A 22,224-nucleotide genomic window follows, 5' to 3' on the forward strand; every position below is an offset into this window, starting at 1 on the left:
GCTTTGGGGACAGTCTTAGTCTGTCAACCACCCTTAGTGGAATATTTCAATTACATCACCAAACCCAAAAACGAACCACAAAAGAATCGAATCCCAGCCCAAAGGCATATGCTCGCGGCCTGTCCTCCTTCGAGTTGAATACATTTCGATTAATACAAATTTGCTTATTTCCCTCTTTGAATGCAAATCGAATTATGCGCGGAATTTAAGTGGAATTTTCGTTATTCGGGGTGTGAGCCGGAATTCGGTGAAAATTTGCATCAATTTTTCTTGGCATTAACGAACACAGTGGCCGTGGGCTTGGGTATGACGATGCTGAGCTATCTGTGCCATTATTGAGTTAATAAATCACATGCCAGCTTCAATTACCACAGCCCAGCCGAAGCTTACCTCAAAAATGCTGAAAGACGACTGACAACTCACAGCTTCGCTGAGATGCTGAAGAAGCTGAAATGTCATTACCAGCCACTTGAAATATTCGATTTTCTATTCAGATGCTAAATTTGCGTAATAACTCAGACGATTCTGTGTCCTGTTTCGTCTCGTCTTTCGGCAATCTCGATTTGCGCTTGTTTGCCATTTGGCCGGGTGGAAAAAAAAAGGGGGGGAAGTGAGCGTTTTCCCCTTGCCAACCATTCTGGCTGAATGAATAGTGACTTCGATGGGCGTCTCAAGGATCCTGGGCTTAATAGGAATCGCAATGGAATTGAATTAGACATGCGAGGGTGACACACAGGCGGTTTCCCTGCTTTAAGTGCAAATAAGCAAGGGAATGGCGTTGCTTCACATATTTTATTCTGTGAAAGAAAACCCTTTTGGGTTGGTTTTTGCAATTTTTTTAACCTTTTCCCTTTTACATAACTGGTTATTTCAAATTGTGCTGAAAGACAAATCTGAAGTGATGTTAAGTCATTATAAATGGTGCCTAAAAGTATGCTATAGGAATACCAGGAAAAGGGAATTATTGTTAAGAAATTTGCAGATTAACTTTAAGAGTTTTTAATACAAGCTTAAGAAAAGTTATTTTTCTACTTTACTCAAAAAATCTACTGCAATCGATCAGTAAATATTTTTAATTTAATTTCACATTTCATATTGCATTTAATTAAAAGCCAACAAAAGGCTTCTCTTTAAGCCTTCATCTGCTGCTCATCTCTCACTTCATTTAACAGAGCACAGAGAACGGGCATTCGCGGAGCTTGGAGAGTAACCGAAATTAAAGTTGCTTATTCCCCGGGCGATTTCCAGGACCTCTGACACAGCACAGCGTGAACGTGCGAACGAACCGGACATCCGTTTATGGAGCGGATGTTGCCTGATTTCCGCCCCGTTGACAGGCCAACCAATATCCCAATAGACCAACCAGCCCACCGCCAACCCGAATTGTTTGCAATAATTTATCATCTCCACTTGCATTAAATGACAAAAAAGGCTGTTTGGGCATTGTTGCGCCAGTCGTCGTCGGTCTCATAAATCAGAGATCAAGCCTCGACTACGGTAATTGCTTTGGAAATGCGGCCAAACTGGGTTAAGCTGAAATTAGTTGCTTAGAGTCGGACTAGCTGGCAAACATTTTTGATTTAGCTTTTCGATTGGCCGCTTTGCCTGCAATTGTAGTTCAGTTCCCAGAATGTTGGCCAAACTTTTTCCAAACCCTCTCTACACATTCACACTCTCACATGCAGAACTGGCACAAACAATATTTCAGGATGGGAAAGTAGAAGTCGGTCTATGGTTTATGTTTGCAAAGGGTATTATGTTTTGGTGGATAAGTTTGTAGTTTTAACTTCTAACTTTTTACAAAAGGTGAATAAATATATATAAAGAATTATATGTCATTATAGGAATTATTTCTAATCAGAAAAGCAAGATAAAGATGACTTCCATCAGTAAAAATCAAAGTTCTTGCTCAACATGGCAAATCATATAAGGTTAAAAATGAAAAAATCAAGGCAATATAATGCAAGGCTATATATCCTATGATATTCTTATTACTATATATTATTATTTAAGGGTATTCCTGTATACCTTATCCCAAGTCACATTTTCTTTCTTCTTCTGTCTGTGATTCCGGTTGTGTCTCTGGCTTTGGATATATTTCTGGTTCTGGTACTGGCAGGGGCAACATGCACAGTAAATTTTCATTTGCAAGACAGTTGGTAGTGTTTGAGGGAGGAAAGGGCGGAGGATATGCATTTAAATACGTGTTGAATTATTGTCCTGCAACAGCAGGAGCAGCAGAGTGCGCCGAGGATATGCTCCAGTTCCAGTTGCAGTTCCAGTTCCGTATAGCACCGCTCTTCCCTCTCGTGCCTATTAAATTAAATTGCTTAATTTTCTGCAAGTGCAAGCAGCAGGCAGCGGGCAGCAGGGCAGGGGCAGAGATATATATATGGGGATAGAGGATCCTGGAGGAACATCAAACATTACAAAACTTTCATCATTGTGTGACATGAAATTATTTGTTTGCTTGTTCTTGCCGTTCCGTTGGCATTCTCTGTTGTTGCCATTTCAGTTGCCTGGCAACATTCATTTCAGTTGTTTAGATTTTATGCTTTGCAGTTTTATTTATCGCAGACTCCTCGCCAGCTTCCACTCCGGGTTATTTACGTTCATGTACTGGCATTTATATATATATATATATCTAACATATATATGCAGAAGTACTTTCTCTCATTGTTGTTTAGTTGGTCAGCACGACAATAATAGCAATAATAATTAAAATAAATGGACTGTTATGCGGTGTCATGTGTGGGTATCCGATTGTTTATGTAGCCTGGGGGAAGGAAGTGTTGATTATGCACAGCATTCCAGTGTTGGGTGATCAAAGGTAATAAGTTTGAATGGACATCAAAGTGCAGGAGGAGTTCATAAAAGTACAAAATTATAGAACATGGTGTCTGTTAACTTAAGGAGTAAGCTTGTACTCAGAAAATTTTAAAGAACTATGGAAAACTGAAAGATCTATAGGTCTATATAGGATCTGGGATGCTCATCTACTTCCTTAACAACAGTTCCGTACCCTTGGATTATATGCCAATGTCCCAACGTTTGTATTTCCTATGAAAAGCAAGCTTCTAATTCTGATATGTTATTTTTACCTCAAAGCTGTTTCTCCCCCTTCAAGCCAAGCCAAAAACAGCTTTAAAAACAACGAATTCCCAAATCCCTTGCCAGTTTATTAGCTATTTTAAGGTTACCCCCTTAGCAGTTCCCTGAAATATACACCCTCATACTATGAGCAGTGATTAAAACGAAACAGAAACCAAGGCCAAGGCAGTATAATCATTTACCACAATCAAGACATCCAACTGGCTTACCTTTACCGCCGTAATCACAAGCCATCATCGGCCGCAACACAGATGCGCTCGTCCGCAGGCGGATCGTTGAGTCCTTGAAGGAACTTCGGTCCTGGCCAACTGCCAGTCCACAGACAAACAGACGAGACATCAGACGAGACAGGACCCGGCAACATTGGGCTCATAATTCATTAAGACTTTTTTGAGTTATGCACAAGTTTTTACGTTCCGTTCTTTTATTTTCCTGTAGCGGCAGCAGCAGCACCAGCTCCGTCTGTTGCCGGAGGACAAAACCGATAAGGACCAGGACCGATGGCTGGGCTGGCGAGGTGAGGAAAAGTCTTCTGCTCCCGGATGATAACTGGCTACCGTTAATTTTCCTTCTGGCCCACCCGGTTCCCATTCCCCAAGCAAGGCTGTTTTTTTTTTTTGCAAAAAAGAAGGAAAGAAGGAAACTGCTCTCACTGCCAGTTCTTTAAGGTGTAAATTCTGAAAGCCATAAACAAAAGGCAGCTTCGCCTCGTTCTTTTGCCCCGGCCGTTCCTATTCTCGATTCTTATTCCTGTGTCCTGGCTACATCTTCCTTCAATTCTTCCAAGTCAGCTGCTACTGCTGCGCTTTTGTTTGCCAGCCTTGGAAAGTGCTGCATTGTGTGCAGAAGTTAGCCCCGATTGGTCAGAACAGTGGGAAAATATATATTTATAACTTAATTCTTTGTAATCTATGAGAGTTGCTTCTCATTTTTGCGAAAGGTTTAACTGATATCATGAAATTATAAAAAGATTTTCAATAAATCATAACAAAAACCCATTTCGCAGGACCATTACCTTGGCTTGTTATTTCTTATTAAGTTTTTTCTCCTTTTACAACCCTGGTCACACTGTGCCGTTTCCTTCATCTGACGTCCACGTTTATGCCGCCTTGTGCCTCCCAGCAGCCCAAGAGCTCCTTTCACCATTCCAGACCATAAGTTCAGTCAGCCGGCTGTGCACAAAATGAAATTGTTTTGCTCGACGTCGCCGGCCTCGCTTTGCTTTTTACCCGGCCCGGCGTCTTTTTAGTATGCCGAACAGCAGCTGCTACTCCTTGGCTCCTTGGATCCTTTGCGTCCTGTGTGCGCTGTGTCCTGTTTGAATCCCCTCCCCTGGGTCCCCCTCCCCCCTTGCTGGAACTCGCTCTCGCCGCGCTGCACAGAATTTGTAATTGCAATGTCGGTTAATTAAATACAGTTTTACTTTATGTAGCTCGCTCGCACTCGGCCGTGTTGTTTATCTTGTGTAGCCGTCATTTTTCTCTATTTTTCACTTAGGGCTTGTTACACTCTCAACCGAGCCTAGTTGTTCCTAGAAAATTTATAGCCCCAGCTCGGGGTAAGGAGCTGAGAGGAGGATTATGAGTTGGCGGTTTGGGATTTAAGTTCAATGCCAAGAACAGTTTCAAGATATCAAAAAGATTTCTAAGGAAAGAAAACCTGGAACTGAGATTGTGGCAAAAACTAAACCATTTATCTGTTAGAAGTTTTAATAGTTTTTCTCTCTGTTATATCCTTTCCCCTTAGGAATTCCCCGGCTAAACTGTTACAGCAATTACTTCAACATATGCGAAGCAATTTAAAAAAGTTCCACATACGCAATGTGTGACACTTTTTCCTTGCTCTTCTTTTAGCCATTTTTCTCTGTACTTTTTCCGTGTTAATTTCTCTTCTTTCTCATGCACTTCTTTGTGGTATTTCCTCCCGTTTTCATGTTCCTTTCATTGGTTTCCTTTCCAAACTCATTTGTTTTTCCACTCTTTTAACTTTTATTTAAAAGAATTTCCCATGGCTGTAGATTGAACAAGAAAATTCTCTTTATTGAATTCGATTTATTGATGGTTAGGAATGCAAAGAAGTTTATTAGATTTTTAAATATTTGCCATTTGAATTTCGAGCAATTTTCAATGGAAAAACAAAGCGGAAAGGAAATATAAAAACGGCCATTAGAATTCCAAACAGCAAGTTAAACAATAATTCAGTAGGCTAAATTATGGCGAACCTCGGCTCCTTCCCCTCCATCGAAGTAATCAAATATTATTTATATGCTGTTTACACATATAACATTTCCTCGCCGACCCCACCTACCCTGACCCTCCCCTTCCCACTGACTTGCTAAATTTATGCAAATTGTAAGTGGAGTGAGAGGAGAACGAACATGGGGCATAAATTGGCTTATTACGCTATAAATTGTATTTATTTTGATGAAATTTACACAGGGCCTAAACGAATCCATATAACGTGTGTGTACACATACATTCTCCCTAGATCTTAAGGCTTTAACTCATGGTCGCGGATATATATTCGATTCTCAGTATAATGAACCGCAATGTCGAAGCTGCCTTGATAAGAATTAAATTTAAAATGCGTGAGAACAAAATTTCAGATTGAGGTCTGAGGCAAAAACGGAAATGAGATCCTGGGAAATTTGTGCTGACAGTTTTGCACTTGGAAAAAATTAATCAGTACTAAGAATATAAATATATATATTAAATATATTTATGAAAAGCAAAAATAGCCTTGCTAAAAATACATTTTTCCATCTTACTAAAAGGAAAAGCCCGTAGATAATCTATACATTTCCTCAGTGCATTGATTTCGCTGCTTAGCGACATTGATGTTTATGGATTTTGATTGCCCCCCGCCACCCAGCGACATGTTACACCACCCCAGGAGGAGAAAACGATGCCAGGATAAGCACGCTTCCTTGCACAGGGGCCACATTGTCGCCACGCCCCCCCGTACCACGCCCCCCATTCGCCATTTCCTCGTTCAACATCGCAACATTTAATGAATATCGAAATTGGCAATTTCAATATTAAAGCGATTTTGCCAAGCTATATGAGCTGTGCCATGCCCGATAAGATTAGCCCAAGATGAAACCCAGTCCATATCGATATAGGGATATATAGAAATATATATATAGTAGGTATCATATGTGCGTGCCTGTGTACTTAGTCGATTCGAAAGTCATTGGCGTGTAAATTACGCCAGTCATGATGTTTTTCTTTTTTGCATGCTTCGATTTGATGATGCGGAAAAGTAAAACCACAAAATCTGGGAGCCACATTCGACCCTGACTCCGGGGGATATGCAAATGACAATGCAGTTACAGTGGAGCTTTCCTCTATAGTTTTTTTTTTTTTCTGAAATTAATCAAGCAGCCAGCCACTCGAACGAGTAAATTGTTATCCCAGCCAGGGGAAAAATCCCCCCACTCTCCGGGAAACTTTTCAATCTAATTGGCCAGCAGCTGTTGGGGACTCACATTCATCTTCAGTTGGAAAAGGAAGGGAAGGCGGGGATTCTTTAGTGTTATGGCTGTCATTTGTAGTTGAGCCAGAACTCATAAAATCCAGTCAGGAGTTGTTACTGTCTGGTTACTACAACATTCCAAGCAAATGAAGCTCGGATGAGCTCTCTGGGGTTGATTTGGGGCAAGGGATTCCTACAACTGATTCTGTTTCTAAATGAAATTTGCAACCACCGAAATAAAAAGTATCAGTAGCTGCCAGAATGTACATAAACGGGAATTAATTTCCAACAAAATGACAAAGCAAACGGCTTAACAACGGAAGGGTGGGGCCCCAAGATAGAAGTCAACTGTAGGAATCCCAAGGAAGGGGAGTGAAATTCCGAAAAAGGGTTCAGGAAGTAGCATCCCAAAAATTAAATAAGGAAAACAACTGAAGGTAACCAAGAAAATTCTACAAAAGGATCTTCGATGTGAAGCTAAATTAATTAATGAAATGAAAACAAAATTAGAAAGGAAGAAGAAAAATGGATTTTTGAACCCCTTCTGGAAAGGGGTTAGAAAGTATCTAAGGTTTTCTTTTCTCTTTATATTTATTTATAGATTTTTAAAGATTTAAACTAAAATTCTATCTTAAGTTAATCACCAAACTAGTTCCCATTACCATTTCCAATAATTAAAAAAATCCTCAAATTTAATCGCTTTTCCGACTACCATTTCCCATCAACTGGCAGTAAAGGGAAAAAATCAATCAACGCTGTTTTTTTCTATCAACTGCAATCACTTTTAGCTCGTCGAGCAATCAACATCCGTTACATTAATTTGATGTTGGCCCCCGCCCCTCGCTATGCCACCAACCATCTTCGGCTAACAATATTAAAATCTTTATCAAATCGAAATTAAAAACCAGTTGGAATTGCTTCCTCCGATTTCCATTCCCAACCAGACTTCATCTTGGCCTGGCCATAAAACTTTAAATAAATATGCAGCGTGTGCTGGCCTCGTTGCCTTCGGTGTGTGCCTGTGCAACCGATAACATCATTATTGATGAAGCTTTGGCCAGAAGTCACAGGCAGCCATCCAGTCAGCCATCCAACCAGCCGGCAAATGGCAGAAAAGGCAGTAAGGCAGCTCGAACAGATTGCAGGAATGTGCGCCCAAGGAGCCACAGCCTCAGACCCCGGACTACGAGACTCCGGGTGGGAATCAGAAACGGAATCAGACCCGTAGCCAGAGAGATATAGATAGAGGTCACCATGCCAGGAACTTCCTCCTTTCCAAAGGACCCCACTTTGGGTTGCAGCTGTTAAAAACAAGGCGGGGGGAAAGCGGCGAATGGAAAAGTCTAACTGGGGGTGGAAATCGCGCTCGTTTAGAGATTGGAAATCGTAGACATCGTCGCAGTCGTTGTAATAACTGTAATTGATTTTTGATTTGTGATTTAATTTAACACAGTTAAATGAATTGAACTGGAGTGGAGGGCTCAGAGTGCAGAAAAGAGCAGATGCGGATGCTGAAGGTTGGTCCTTACGATATTTGTCGAGGCTTAGTTGAGTTGACTTGGCTGGCCAAACAGAAAATATGCAGATGATCAAATGGAATAGAGATTTGTAGGTAAACCTACAGAGATTTGGATTTGTTGGTTTAGTTTATCACTAGAATTAGTATTAAATGTTGAATACTGTGAAGGCAGCTAAAGTGATGGTGGAATGCAAAGAAGAGCCAAGTTGAGAGCTTGTTAATCAGTTTATACCTATTGTTGCGGATCTTCGAAGTTTGTAGAGTCGCTACAGTATGTACGCCAATGTTGATGCTGTTAACCTTTTTTAGCTCTTAACCGTAACAGTTATAAGCAAGAGCAGCAAGGGCTGATAGCTCACAAGCACCAAGGAATGGAATAATATTTCAATTCATGCTGAGATGTTATGATCATCTCACTTTTCTTCCTCTTCCCTCGAGTGTCAGGGTGAAAATGAAGCTTAGGCGCGTGGTTAACGGCTAACTTAACAGAGGTTTAACATCCGAGCATAAAACTTTCGATTCTGTTGGTTCGGCGTTGCCAGATGCCGTGGAAGCACCTCACTATCGATCTCAACACTATTTATTGTTTTGGTTTGGCGTTGCCAGATTCTGGGGAAGCACCTCACTATCTATCTCAACACTATCGATTGTGGAAGGAGTTCACTATCTATCTCAACACCTCTATTAGCCTTAACGGTTTCTTGTAGTTTAAGTTTCCTCTCCGACAGAAACTATATCCGATTTGTAATAGAAATAATGACTTGAGAAATCATTTAGATGGAATTTCTCTTAAAAAACAAAACAAAATCATTAAGAAAACCCTACATTAAGGTTATAGCTGTTAGCTTTCTATAACATTTCTATCAGAAAACTTTCTTCAACTTCGATTTACACTTTCAAGCATTCACGAATCGTTAAAATTTTCGATACCCGAAGCTGTAAACATTTCAGTATCAAAATGGTCTTCTCCTCCCTGCTTGTAAAGCGCTTTATTAATTGTCACTCGGAGGAAGGACACCTTATCCGGCAAGGACTCTACGCCAGAGCACCATAAATGCCACAGCAGACAAAAACCCGAAAGTTCTCGAGCTCAGCTGGAAAGTGCGGGCTGCGATAGAGTGCTGCAATGGCAATTACTTGGCGTTGATGATGAGCCAAGATGCAGCCAAGTGCTTTTTAGCCCTCACTGGAGTCGCATCCTGGCAACGAAAAGGATGGGTGACGGCTGAGGGCGGGGTCTGGCATGTAGTGCCGTAAAAGGACAATGCTTTGATTGCCCCGTGGAAGATAAAGCAGAGAGCGGGAGAGAGAGAGAGACGCCAGACGTTGTTAATGTCTGGTCATGAGTTAAACACTTCAATAAAACGTGAGCATGTGTGCTGGCCAGGACTATAAAGCAATTGCTGCCGCCACGTTTCGTCCTTGGGCGTTAGCACTATTCTATATATTACGTATAAAGTGCTAATAAAAATAATTAAAAAGAGCAGGAGGACTGGGGAGATGCAGCTGATGTAATCAAGGCTGACGTATGTAACTCTATCTTGTTGGTAGAATGAAAAGTGCACAAAGAGTTGATTTCGTTAATAATTAAAGAATTTTTACACTAGGAAAACGAATAATTATCATATTTTATAAACCAGTTTGTGACTAACGTATCTTTTAGCATGGATTCTTAAGTATCAAGTTTGTTTGTTTGTTTCTAAATCTAAAATAAAAATCACAACCACGACTTTACCCACTTTAGTTTGGACTTTAATTGATTTAACTTTGAGTGTAGTTTTAGGGATTCGCAGGATTAACACCGAAGGATATCGCAAATCGTTGACTCTGCCACAAATTGGCAAGGCAGACACAAAGGAGCTGAGCAAACAGACTCGGACTGTATTTTATTTGGCCATTGCATGCGAAATGAGCTCTCGAAAGTTGTCCAAAGAGGCTATAGGACTTTTGGCCGGGTTATAAATTATTTCATTTCGGTGTGTTTGATTGTGTGTGTGTTGGTGTGCGTTTGTGTGTGTGTGCTGGAGAAATCGACGCAATTAAAAATCAACAAAAGTTCCACAGAGCTCTCAAGGCCTGAAGGCGACCAATCAACAAAATGGGGAAAAGGACTTGCAGTTGGTAGGCTCAGGACAAAGAGAATTCTCGAAATGTCCAAAGGAATTTCTCAGCTCTCTCTCTCTCTGTCTCTCTCGTTCCCATTACCCATTCAAAAGGCCTGCAGCTGGCAATTTCCAATTTAACAAATGACAAAAATTGTTGAGCAAATTGATTGCATTTCTTGGTTGTTCCAAGGCAGCAGCAGCAGTAGGGGCAGGGGCAAGGGCAGGGCACAGGAGCTAAGCAAATAGTTTAGGTGAAAGCAGGTGGAGCAGGGAAAAGTGAGTGCGGCATAATCACACATCATTTGTCAAAGCCTCTCTCGCTCTCTGGATGTATATCCTGTTATTCCTGCCACTCACCCCTAAAATTGGGGCTCCTCAATGAGCAGAGGAATGCAGGAGCAGGAGCAGTAGCAGGAGCTGGAGCTGGAGCTGCATTCCTTCTGCATCGCACCTAGCCACAAAATCAAGCCGAATTAATTTGTCAGTGAGTCCTCCGAGGTAGGATGAAGAAATTGGCATTGGAAATGATGATCACTCGCCCCGTTTACCCGCATCCTAGACAAAGTGACGACAATGCGTCCAGACAGGCCATAAAAAGGACCTTCCTGCCTGCAGCAATAACTCAGCCGATAATCATAAAAAAAAAGAACGTTAGTAAGTAAGTATGCAGTGCTGAGAATAAAAAGGCCAGGAAAACTAAGGCGAACCGCGGCCGGAGAAAGTCAATTTGTTAAGCTGCAGCCAGGAACAGGATCTGAGCAGAAAAAAAAGAAGGGGAAGGGTTGGGAAAAGGACCTCTGCAGGACAAAGGAAAATGTGGAAAAGTGGGGCGCAGAAATATGCTCCACAGAAAGCAAGGGAAAAGGCTAAAGAGACAACGTCTTGTCTGCAGAGAGAAAATTAATTCTTTAAATGTTCTTAAAAAATGTTAAAAATATTTAAAATTATTGCTAAGCAGTCTTTTAAGATTTTTATATATTAAACCTACAACTTTTTAATTTTCTTTCCCAATAACCCTCATTTTCTTCCTGTGCATGAATAAAGCTGAAGAACGTCAGCGGCAGCGGAACTTTCCCCTCACTTATTTTATTAGAATTAAATTGATTTCTTGTGGCGGCAAGAAGAGAGACTGAGGAAAGAGCAGACGAGCTGCGAGGACGACGACAGGCGTTGGCTGGCATCAAAATTAATATAAAATGAAAAGTTTTGAAATTTATTACAAATTGAATTGATTTATGCAGCGCACAAGGCTGGGCCAAAGGAAGGTGACAAAGTGAAAACTTTTGCTTGGCCGTAGAGTTGAGCAAATTAAATCAGAATGGCTGGGAATTTTTATGCAGCCATCGCGTTAATCAGATAAAAAGGTTCACAGCCTCTCAGTGCTCGGTTTCTCATCATGCGAGGTCATGAGTTTGGGTTTTGGGTTTGGCTTCTCCAACCCGAAAGTTATGCGACCTCACGCAGCACTCGCCGCCGCCAACACCCCCATCTATCGGACATGTTGCATTACTGCAACACAGTCAAAGGTAAATAACAGCAGCTGCAAAAACAACAGCAGGTTGCAGCGTTGAAATGCCGGCCATGCTGCAGTTGCACGCAATTAAAATAACACTTGTTAAAATATTTATTTTATGTGGGAGAAGAATCAGCAAAGAAAAAAGCTTACATAAATGTAAAAACATAAAAACGCTGACTATGACAGTTTGAAGTTTACATCTGGCCATGAAGGGATTTCTTAAATTTTTAGTACTTTAAAGGGGATATTAACCATAAGTTGTTATATTTCAAATTAATAATAAATTAAAACAAAAATCTATGAATTAAATTGCTCTTAGAGGAATAAAATTGTAGCTAAAACTAAAATCCCTTTTAAACCAAAATCAGAGAAACCGCAACTAGGAACTCCCCTATCTCGACTCTCAATTTGCACGTTTTTACCATTGTGAATTTTCACTTTGTCAATTGTCCGCTTCCGCTTGTCACAAACATCCCTTAACAATAATGATAGAGCCAAACAGGACACAGTGAAAAAATGTTAAACCGGAAGTCCATGTATGAAAAAAGGCGGGAAAAGCCATAGGTTTAATTGGCTGAACCCAATGAAAAATTCAATAAAAGTTAATAAAATTGATTTCGCTTAAATAATTTGCTGGGAAAGTCTTTGTGCACGACACGCAATAGAGCATGCCAGAATAATAACGAAATAATAGTGACGGACAACAAAGGGAATTTGAAATTCATTAAATTGAAATTGCTTTATTTGCTCTTGCTCTGGCTCTGGCTCTTGGCCCAAACTAAAACTTAACATTGAACGATGGACAAAAAAGGATACTCGTCCAGGTGAATCAAATGAATTTTGCTTAATTAATTGATTTTAAACATGCATAAAGCAATTTGCAGTATTTGCGTTTAGGTTTTGTGTGCATATTTTAAACGATTTCCTGGGCCTATAATACTCAACTATTAGTTGCTGTCTGTCAACATAATGTTTATGTTTAAAGTGGCAGAGTAGAAGTTGCTTCAGTTTCTGGTCCATTCGCTTCACAGAGTTTGCCGTTCAGACCGTAACAAACAGGAAATGAATACCCCGTTGATGGGGCAGAGAGCGGGGTGGGGGAAAAAAAAGTAGATTTCTAACGGAAATATGTTCAATTTAAAAAATACTCCAAGAACAGGAACACAGACTTCGGCACTCTCACAGCGAATTCAATGCCGTTGAGTGACACAAACATACGAAGCTAGAAAGAAGTTTGGCTATAGGAAAGACAGTTTTACTCTACTTTTATCTTAACGAATGCAAAATATTTATAACCTAAAAAACTTGACCATAATCTGTATCACAGTTACCGGTTTTCCCATACCTTAAAGAATATTTTAAAGACAAGCTTATCTTACTAACTAACTAACTTCCCAAACAGAGTATCTTTAGCAATGCCATCAGGTAACATCAACGGCTAAAATGGCGCAATGGCAGCAGCCAACAAAGCACGAAACAAACTGCAACAAAATACGGCAAAAGCAAAGGAAGGCTGCTAGAAATAAAAGAGCCAGGCCAAAACGCTACACACGTACACACGAAAAGATCCAGCGAACTGAGTTCAAGCTCGAAAAGTTAACAAAAACACAGACAGAGAGAAATGTATATACGAATAGGATATGAAGGCCAAAGGAGGGGGCCAAGAGGAACTGCCAACGCTGTTGGCCAAGTTGGCCATGACAGCGACCAGCCAAGTGGCGGCCATTGTGTGGCTGACTGTTCGGTTTGGATGACTGGACGTCCTTCGTCCTCCGGACGTTCACATGAACGCCACCAGCGGAGCATCCGGATCGGATGCCCCTCTCCCACACCCCATCCTCTTTCAATGGCAATGGGAATGTCAATTGAATCATCTTCACCGGCACTGGAATGCTTTACATTGCTTCTGCCAATTGAACCCACGGAAAAGTGGCAGCGCAATTAGAATGCCACAGGTCAGCACATGTCATGCTTCAAGGGGTAATCTGTACATTGAGGTAAAGGAAAATCTATCTTATACGGGTCATATTCTTATTAGTAAATCATAATCTCAAGAGTTTTCCTTTTATATAGACTGAATATATATCCATAAAAGTAGTTCTTCCTTCTGCAGAAATATGAAATTGTGGGTGGCTCCCAGCGGTTTGGTGGCAAGTGTCAAGCGCAGCGCTGATTGTCATTCATTATGCAATCAATATTGATTGCTTCACGGCTCGCGGAAAATGTTGAAAAGTGACTTGCCAATTTTCACAACGCATCGCTCCAAATGGATCCCATAGAGGGGGTGTAGAAAGGGGTCTCCCTCTCCATTCTGGAAAATCTGTATGAAAAGCATCAACTTCCGTTTGGCAGCCAGCAAGGTAATGGTATTCCCAGCCGAAGTCAGGCCATCTTCTTCCTGGTTCATCGGCGGCGGCGGGGGGGTATCCAACAGATCGAAACAAAACCTCGCCCTGTCCACGCGTTGATGCTTTCCTCACTGACATTTTTCATGCTGTGTCGCGTACGCTGATTGATGAATGAATAAACGAATCAAGGAATGAATGAACGCCCGACCCATCTGAGTTTTTCAACCGTAAAAATATGTCAAGTGGACAGGCGGTGGAAGTTAACGCCCGTAGAGCAGTTGCAGGCTCTGAAAATAAATGACTGTTCGATTCGGGTTCCCTAATCAAATCACATATAGTACACATGTGGTCCAGGCAGCTAACTTTGGAAAAGGAAAAGTAAAACACTCGACAAGTTGATGGGGAAAAGTATATTAGTTGTATTTGCTAACATTTTCTGATTAGATCTGGATGAGACCTCCTCTGATCTGCGATTCCAGCTGTTTAATCTTACTTTCTGTCTTCTTTTTAAAGGCTTTAACCCTATTTAAGCATTGTAATTATAAACAGTTTCAAGGCACCTAAATTTAAGTGCATTTGGGAATACAAAGCCATCGAAGTGCACGAAGGGAGATGTACATACTCGTACATATGTGTACATAACAGGGCGGGTTGGGTCGTTATTCACTTGACAGATGACAAGACACCGCTACACACAGAACAATGCCAAACCGCAGCCGTCTTGACCAGACAGCAACTTGATCTTTTACATGGGTCGAGGTCCCCGGAGAATAAACGCCTAATTAAATTAAGCCTGTGTCGAGGATGTTGACCAAAATGATTAGACCAAATTGAGTTCAGGCTGGCATTTCTAGTATTATGGCGAATTTAATAAGACGCAGCTACTATTTTTTAATAAAACTGTTTACGCTTTTAATATAATGCATTCCCTATTTAGAATCAGCCACGATGGGCTAGTATCTAAGCCAAGAGTTTGGGCCAGGATAAGACGCTTCCTGCTGCCACTGCTGCTGGTGGAAAAGTTTTGCTCCAGCTTGGTATTTCACTTCTGTCCACCCACTGCATCCTGCTCCTTAGCTTATCATTGCACTTCTCTACACGGTAAGAAAATATATAAAAACTTAATATTAAAAAATACTGATATTTTTGGCGAGACATCAAAATAGTGACTTTTTAGTAAAATTTGTAATATTTTCTCCCAGTGTTATGCTTATAACTTTGTCAAATTAAGAGCCACAAGCAAAAGGAATCCGTTTTTTTGCAGCTAACGACCCCAGAAAACTTTCTATCTGGGTATGAAGATGATTTTCGGAAATTAAAATTTTTCTGAAATTTCACTTTTTTGTAAGGGGTACCATCATCATTTTTTCGAAAAATTGAAAAAATATTTTTTTCTTCAGACTTGAATGACAGTTAAATATTTTGAAAATATATTGAAAAACAAACTCAACGATGTATGACACTCCATATTCCGACCATCTTTGGCTTTGTTATAGACAAAATACTGATATTTCCAGCCTCAAAACAGGACACATCGGTTTTCGCATTTTTTAAACGTCATAAAATTTTACGAAAAATCTCAAAAAATGTACTTTTTGAGTGTGGTACATAGGTTGACGGGAAATTTAATTACGAACTCAACAAGGTATAACATTCCATGTTATGATCATTTTTAGCTTTGTAATAAAGAAAATACTGATATGTTGAGCGGAAAATCAAAATTTCGACTTTTTAATTAAATTTGCTACATTTTTCCTTAGTATTATTTTTATAACTTTGTCAAATGAAGTGGTACAACCGAAAGGGAAACTGTTTTTTGCAGCTAATGACCCAGACAAACTTTCTGTTTCATTTTGGCGATGATTTTCAAAAGTTTATTTTTTCCCAAATTTTGCATTTTTTGTAAGGGGTACCATCATAATTTTTTCGAAAAATCGAAAAAAAATTTTTTCTTCAAATTTTACTGGCAGTTAAATATTTTGAAAATAGATTGAACGACAAGCTCAACAATGTTTGACATTCCATATTCTGACCTATTTTGGCTTTGCTATAGACAAAATACTGATATTTCGAGCCTGAAATCGGGTCAGACCGGTTTTCACATTTTTTTCGCATTGTAAAAATGTACAAAAAATCTCAAAAAATGTACTTTTTGAGTGTGGTACACAGTTCGACGGCGAATTTAATTTCGAACTCAACGAGGTGTAACATTCTATGTTGGCATCATTTTTGGCTCAGTAATGAGGAAAATACTGATATTTTGGGTTGAAAATCAAAATTGTGACTTTTGAGTAAAATTCGCGATATTTTTACCTAGTCTTATGCTTATAACTTTGTCAAAAGAAGTCGCAGAGCCAAAAGAAAGCCTGTTTTGTGCAGCTAACGACCCAAGCAAACTTTTTATGTGGTTGTGGCGATGATTTTCGGAAATTAAAATTTTTCTGAAATTTCACTTTTTTGTAAGGGGTACCATCATCATTTTTTCGAAAAATTGAAAAAATATTTTTTTCTTCAGATTTGAATGGCACTTCAATATTTGGAAAATAGATTGAAAAACAAGCTCAACGAGATATAACATTCCATTTTCCGACCATCTTTGGCTTTGTAATAGACAAAATACTGCTGCTATTGCTCATAGCTATTCGTTAGCTCTTAGTTTTTACTAATTGTTAGCCTTAGATAAATAAATAAATAAATAAATTATTAAGAACACGTCCTTTTTATTGCATTTCTTAACCTAGAATGAAATAAATCGGTTATCGGAATTATATCGATATTTTAAGGTTATGTTAAAAGGTTACTACAGTTCTCTAATATATATCGAGATCAGAGTGTAAAGAATACAAAGAAATTAAATCACAAATAAAGAATGCTATAGCGCCCTCTAAGTGTCAAATGATATCATTTTTTCTGCCAGTGCACTCGGTCACTTTTCCATTCCGTTCCGTCTGTCTTGTCTCCGTGTCCGTTGAGTGCATTAATACGCTTGCATAATACTTTAATGTCGGAGCTTGTCCCTCCATTTTCCAGACCCTTTTTCCAGCCCCTTGTCAGCTGACAAACGGAAAAGCTGCTGCAGCTTCTTCTGCTTCTGCTACTGCTGCTGCTGCTGATGATGATTCTAGCTGGCAGAGCTGGGAAAAACTTTCTCCGGACTACAGGAAGTGCAAGAAAATTAAGAAAATACTCATCGTTCTCGGCGTTGGCCAGGCTATTTACGACAGTGAGCATTGAAATTATACGCCCAGCGAACGCTGGCGCTCCACTTTTCCAAAGTAAAAGTCAACATACAGTGAACGAGTCTAAGCCAAAGGCGAATTGTCCAAAAGAAAATTTCAAGTGTTGTAAAATGGCAACATGGATTGTTGAGCAATTTGCTAGGCGAATATGTATGTGAGAGTGTGTGTGTGGCCCAAAAAAGTTTGACCCACACACAAATGGCCAAAATGCAAACTTTGCCACAAGAAGCGTAGCGATCCAGAAGAGTTCTTGAGATATGAGCACAATTAAAACTTGCCGCAAAAGGCCAGTTGGCGTTGGCGTTTCTGGGATATCTCACAAGTGCCAGCTTTGAGTGATAAGCCGTGGCGGAAAACTAAGGATTTTCCAAAGAAAAAGGGATTGGTGTGTAGTTTTGGTGGACAAGGAATATCGATTTTAGTTCTAAACGGGCGGGGAATAGCTTTTCAGGCATTGAAGTAGACCAAATCCATAAAGTGAATGTGAATTTTATTAAAGATTGATATTTTAATGATCTATTTTAAGACATTTGTTTCAACTTTGCTAATACTCATGTGTTAAAAAACAAAAAGAATCTCCAAGAAGAGGGTTTAAAATGCCATGATTTGCACTCATTTGAGTTGATTTCCTTTTAGTAAAGAACTTTTTTAACAACAAATCTCTTTCCAGACATTTTCAATAAGTGCTTCAGCCCATTTAAACTCAGCAAAGTGAGCAACCATTTCCAATGCCCCCTCCAGTGCCTGTGGATACTCATCCTTTGCGGTGAAATCAAAACTTTTGAAAAAGTCCAAGCCAAAAGCAAGGGACGGCAAACAAAGGGAACTGACGAAATCATGGCCATAAACAGAATCAATGAGCAGTAAAGCGGCAATAGATTTGAGTTATGGTTATTAATAATGCTGTGTGAGCTGCCCCCGGGCAAAGGACGAGATAACCTCGGAAACGAGAGACAGGACATGGTACATGCGGCAATGCAGACTTGTCTGGGTCCAAAAACACAATATAATATGAAGGGGAGATTCCGGACTACGATGCTTTTGGGATTGAAATGGTGAAATGGTGGGTTTGTTGCGGTGGCAGTGGGGATGATGTTTTGGCCGGTCAAACAACAACAGGCAATGAACAAGAGTTAAGCTGGCTGGCATCCTTCACAAAACATTGCATCGTGTGAATCCAATATAGGAGGAGAATCCCACCTCTCACCTCCTTTGCCACCGGAAATGCCTTTTGTCTGGCTTCATAATATTTTGCTCGTTACTTTTTAATATGACTCACAACAACATCCGAGTGAGCAGACAGCCGGGCAGGCAGGCGGCTATGGCTAGAGGGTACTAGAAAGGACATCAGAACGACAGGATCTCACAAAACGTTCACTCACAGTCGGACATATTATATCTGCACTAAGCGAGACAATGCTAAAATCTATCTATCTGGAAGTGAAAATTTTATTACCGCTTTCCGAGAGAGGCAAGAGGAGGGGAGTCCCCGACACCGTAATCAGTGCATGTCCTTGTCAGGGTGTCAGAGGATTACTCATAAAATTGCGATATCTTTTGTCACCTTTTCGGGGGTTGAACTTCAAGTGCTCGCAGACGTTCCTTCCCCTCGCCCATTCTTGACCGACATAAAGCTCATCCATTAGCGTTTATTGCTTATGATAAGCTGCTCCCTGTTTCCCCACCAAAAACTGTTCATAAATTCAAGTTGGTTTTGCATCTGATGGTTGGCTGTAACCTTCATATCTTGGCCATTGTACACCATCCCCCCTTTGGTATTTACGCTTACTCAACGAAAACAGGAAAGAAATCTGGGAATCAGCATAAATATTATTACAAAATGCTTGACCGCACTTCAAAGTGCAAAGCCAACTGGGCCACATTTGCTGAGCTCTGCAATGGAATGCTTATTCATCGTCCATGTTTTCTTAGGGGTTACCAGTAGTCTTAAGGAATGGGGGTATATCGTTTTCAGGTTTAGGAGGCAGGAGGAATGTATGAATATGTGTAATTTCAATAAAGATAATAACTTGTCTTGGCATATATTACTTGGCCATTAACTTTTGTTGGACATTTTTATGTTCTTAAAAGAAAAACAGAATTGCTAACTTAAAATTAAATGGACCTAATAGGTGCTGGGTATTTCATAGTTCAGACTCTTAAATGCAATACATTTACATATTATTTTCCTTATTCTGCTTGAGGTGTCACCGGGCTTCAGTCACACCTGTCGTCATTGTACCCCAATCAGATGGAGTAACTCAGCAAACACATTAAGAAGCAAAGTTCCTTTGACATTTTTATAGAACTTATTGAAAATTTGTAATTGAAGCGCGTGGGAGCTGACACTTATTGCAAGAAATGGTATTCACATGTCGAAGTTACTATAGTTTAAGAAAAAAGTTAAAGTTTTATATAAAAAACTAAAACTACAAAAGCTTAAACTACTTCTTTTGAAATCTCTTGCTGAAAATTATTGGAGATCATTAACCAAAATTATGAATCCTTCCCTCTCCTACCCAAAACTTTAGCTTAACACAAGCTACTCACCTCCTATTAGGGTTTTCAAATCCTTTGATGTTTCCTTGCACCACCGCAACTGAGGGGCATTTCCGCTTTTGACACCGCCATTACTGTCGCCATTTGGAGTTTGAGTAGAAAGGCGAGCGGGCGAGGCATCATAAACTTGCCCAGTTTAAACCATCTCCCCCACCCTATGCAAATAAATATAAATATGAAGCGCTGTGCCGGGCGCTATATACATATATATTATATATATACATTTTTTTTTATCCACCAACGCTTTATGCATGCAGCAGAGGGAAACATTTTATATTGCACACATATATTTTTCATAAACCGGGAAAATTTAGGTCACCACCGCGGGGTATATCCGTATAGCTGGCAAGATGGCAGTGTGGCCCAGGACAGCGTCGTCTACTATTAAACGCTAATGCTGAAGGACCCCACCGGGCGATTCCCCAGCGGTCAACGTACGGACGACGTCAAAGCGTCGTCAAAAATGAATATGCGCATAGGATGCGGCGGAAATATTAAGCATACGCCGCGTGTGCGAGTGTTCGCCGTGTTTATGCCGCATAGCGAAAATTACGAAAACGGCCACGCCAACGATGCAGGCTAGTTGATCTAGGTGGTGTTCTGATATCTGAAAACTCGAAATTCTAAAAATTAAACGTATATAATAAGCAAACTCACCTTTTTTTTATATAACCTTATTTTTTCCCATCTAATTATAAGCATTAACTAAACTGATTTTTAGTTAAAATTCTTAAATTCTCCATTGAAATGGTTTCTGGAAACTCCTTTGACAGCACACATGACGTGCTCCGCGAACTCGTCGCACATAGCCGGGGGTCTCTAAGGTTTCCAAAGTATGATTGCGTGCCTAAGCGCCATCTTACGGTTGATAGCTTCATTACAGTGCCGTGTTGCAGTTGCCGTTGATGTTGCTGTTGCTGTTGCATATTTGCCTCTTTGGCTGATGCACAGAGAACAAATTTAATAACATTTTTAATATCACCCAAGGTGAAGTATTCTTTATTATGGAAAAACAATATCTTTGATATTTTTATGGCTTTTATATTTAAATAATTATTACATTATGTTTGCAATTTAATATTTTTCTGTGTATTCCTCAACTGCTTTTTTCTTGCCAAGTTGCAAGTGCTGATTATGGCCATATGGAATGGGGAAATCTTGGACTTCGCCTGCATTCTACCCGTTTGCGTTTTTCTAATTTTAGTTAAAGTGTTTTGCTGCTTCGCTTGGCGCCTCCTTGCCTTAATTTTAAAATTGCCAAGCGGAGTTTTAGCCTGGCCTCCTTTCGGTCGTTAGTTCGCCAAGTGAAAGTTGCCATTTCTGTTAGAGCCTCGCACTCGAGTGTTATGTGGCTGTTTAAGATTTAGAAATTATGATTGGCGCATGGAGAACCAAATCACCTTTTTAGCACAAAACGGAAGGCCAAAGTGTATCCAATTAGGATTGGAGTGGAAAAAACAATAGTACTTCGTTTTAAGGGGGAGCTTTGGTATGAAATGAACTTCTAATCTGATTTATTTGACAAAAGGAAAGCAAATAGAATAGCATAGCAAAAGGATACTCCCTTGATTTCTGAAAAGAACGACTAGTTTTTCAAACCAATACATTCAATTCATTCAAAACCGAATAAATCCATTAACTAACCGAAACTAAAGCCAGGCGAAAGTATCTCCGGCTGGCCCACCTCTTCCGGCTTTAGTAAATAAAACAAAAAGAGTTAGGATCCACTTGGCCAGACACTCCCATGCGCATAAATTTCAATAGGAAATCCATAGATGGCCATGGACCAACCAACAGTGGAACCCTTCTACTCGCACAGACAGCGGAAATTGTTGAGATTTATGGCGACGGGGTCGCAAAAGGGCTGCGCCATATTTATTTGAAAGTAAGTTGCATCCCAGTTAGCCTGTTTTGTGAAAAGGACCTGCCTACTAAGCCGAGCGATTCGGTAGGAGCGAATCGTTTGCAGTTTTCAGTTCTGGCTAGAAAACCCCAAAAAGGATATTACATATCCTGTTCCTAGTCGTGTAAATGCCATTATAGATTGAATGTTTGCTCGGGGTCGAGAGTTGCGATTGCCTTTTTCCCCGTTTGATTTACGTTTTCCTTGAATCCGCATCCATTTTGTTGTGCACTAGCACCGGCATGTTGCCTACTTTTAGGAGGCGCTCGCTCGGATACCCTTGCTCGAGAAACTAGTTCAATATTATTGTGGCCGCATCTGGAAATCTAAATCTGAAATGTGTTTCCTTTTTCTCTTTTCTTTGATAAATTAACGAATCTTAAATATTTAACATTACATTTATACTTTTTGGTTATAAGGATATAAGGATATCCGAAGTTCTGCAAATAA

This window comes from Drosophila eugracilis, unplaced genomic scaffold, assembly GCF_018153835.1.
Source record: "Drosophila eugracilis isolate 14026-0451.02 unplaced genomic scaffold, ASM1815383v1 contig_2154, whole genome shotgun sequence".
Lineage (NCBI taxonomy): Eukaryota > Metazoa > Arthropoda > Insecta > Diptera > Drosophilidae > Drosophila > Drosophila eugracilis.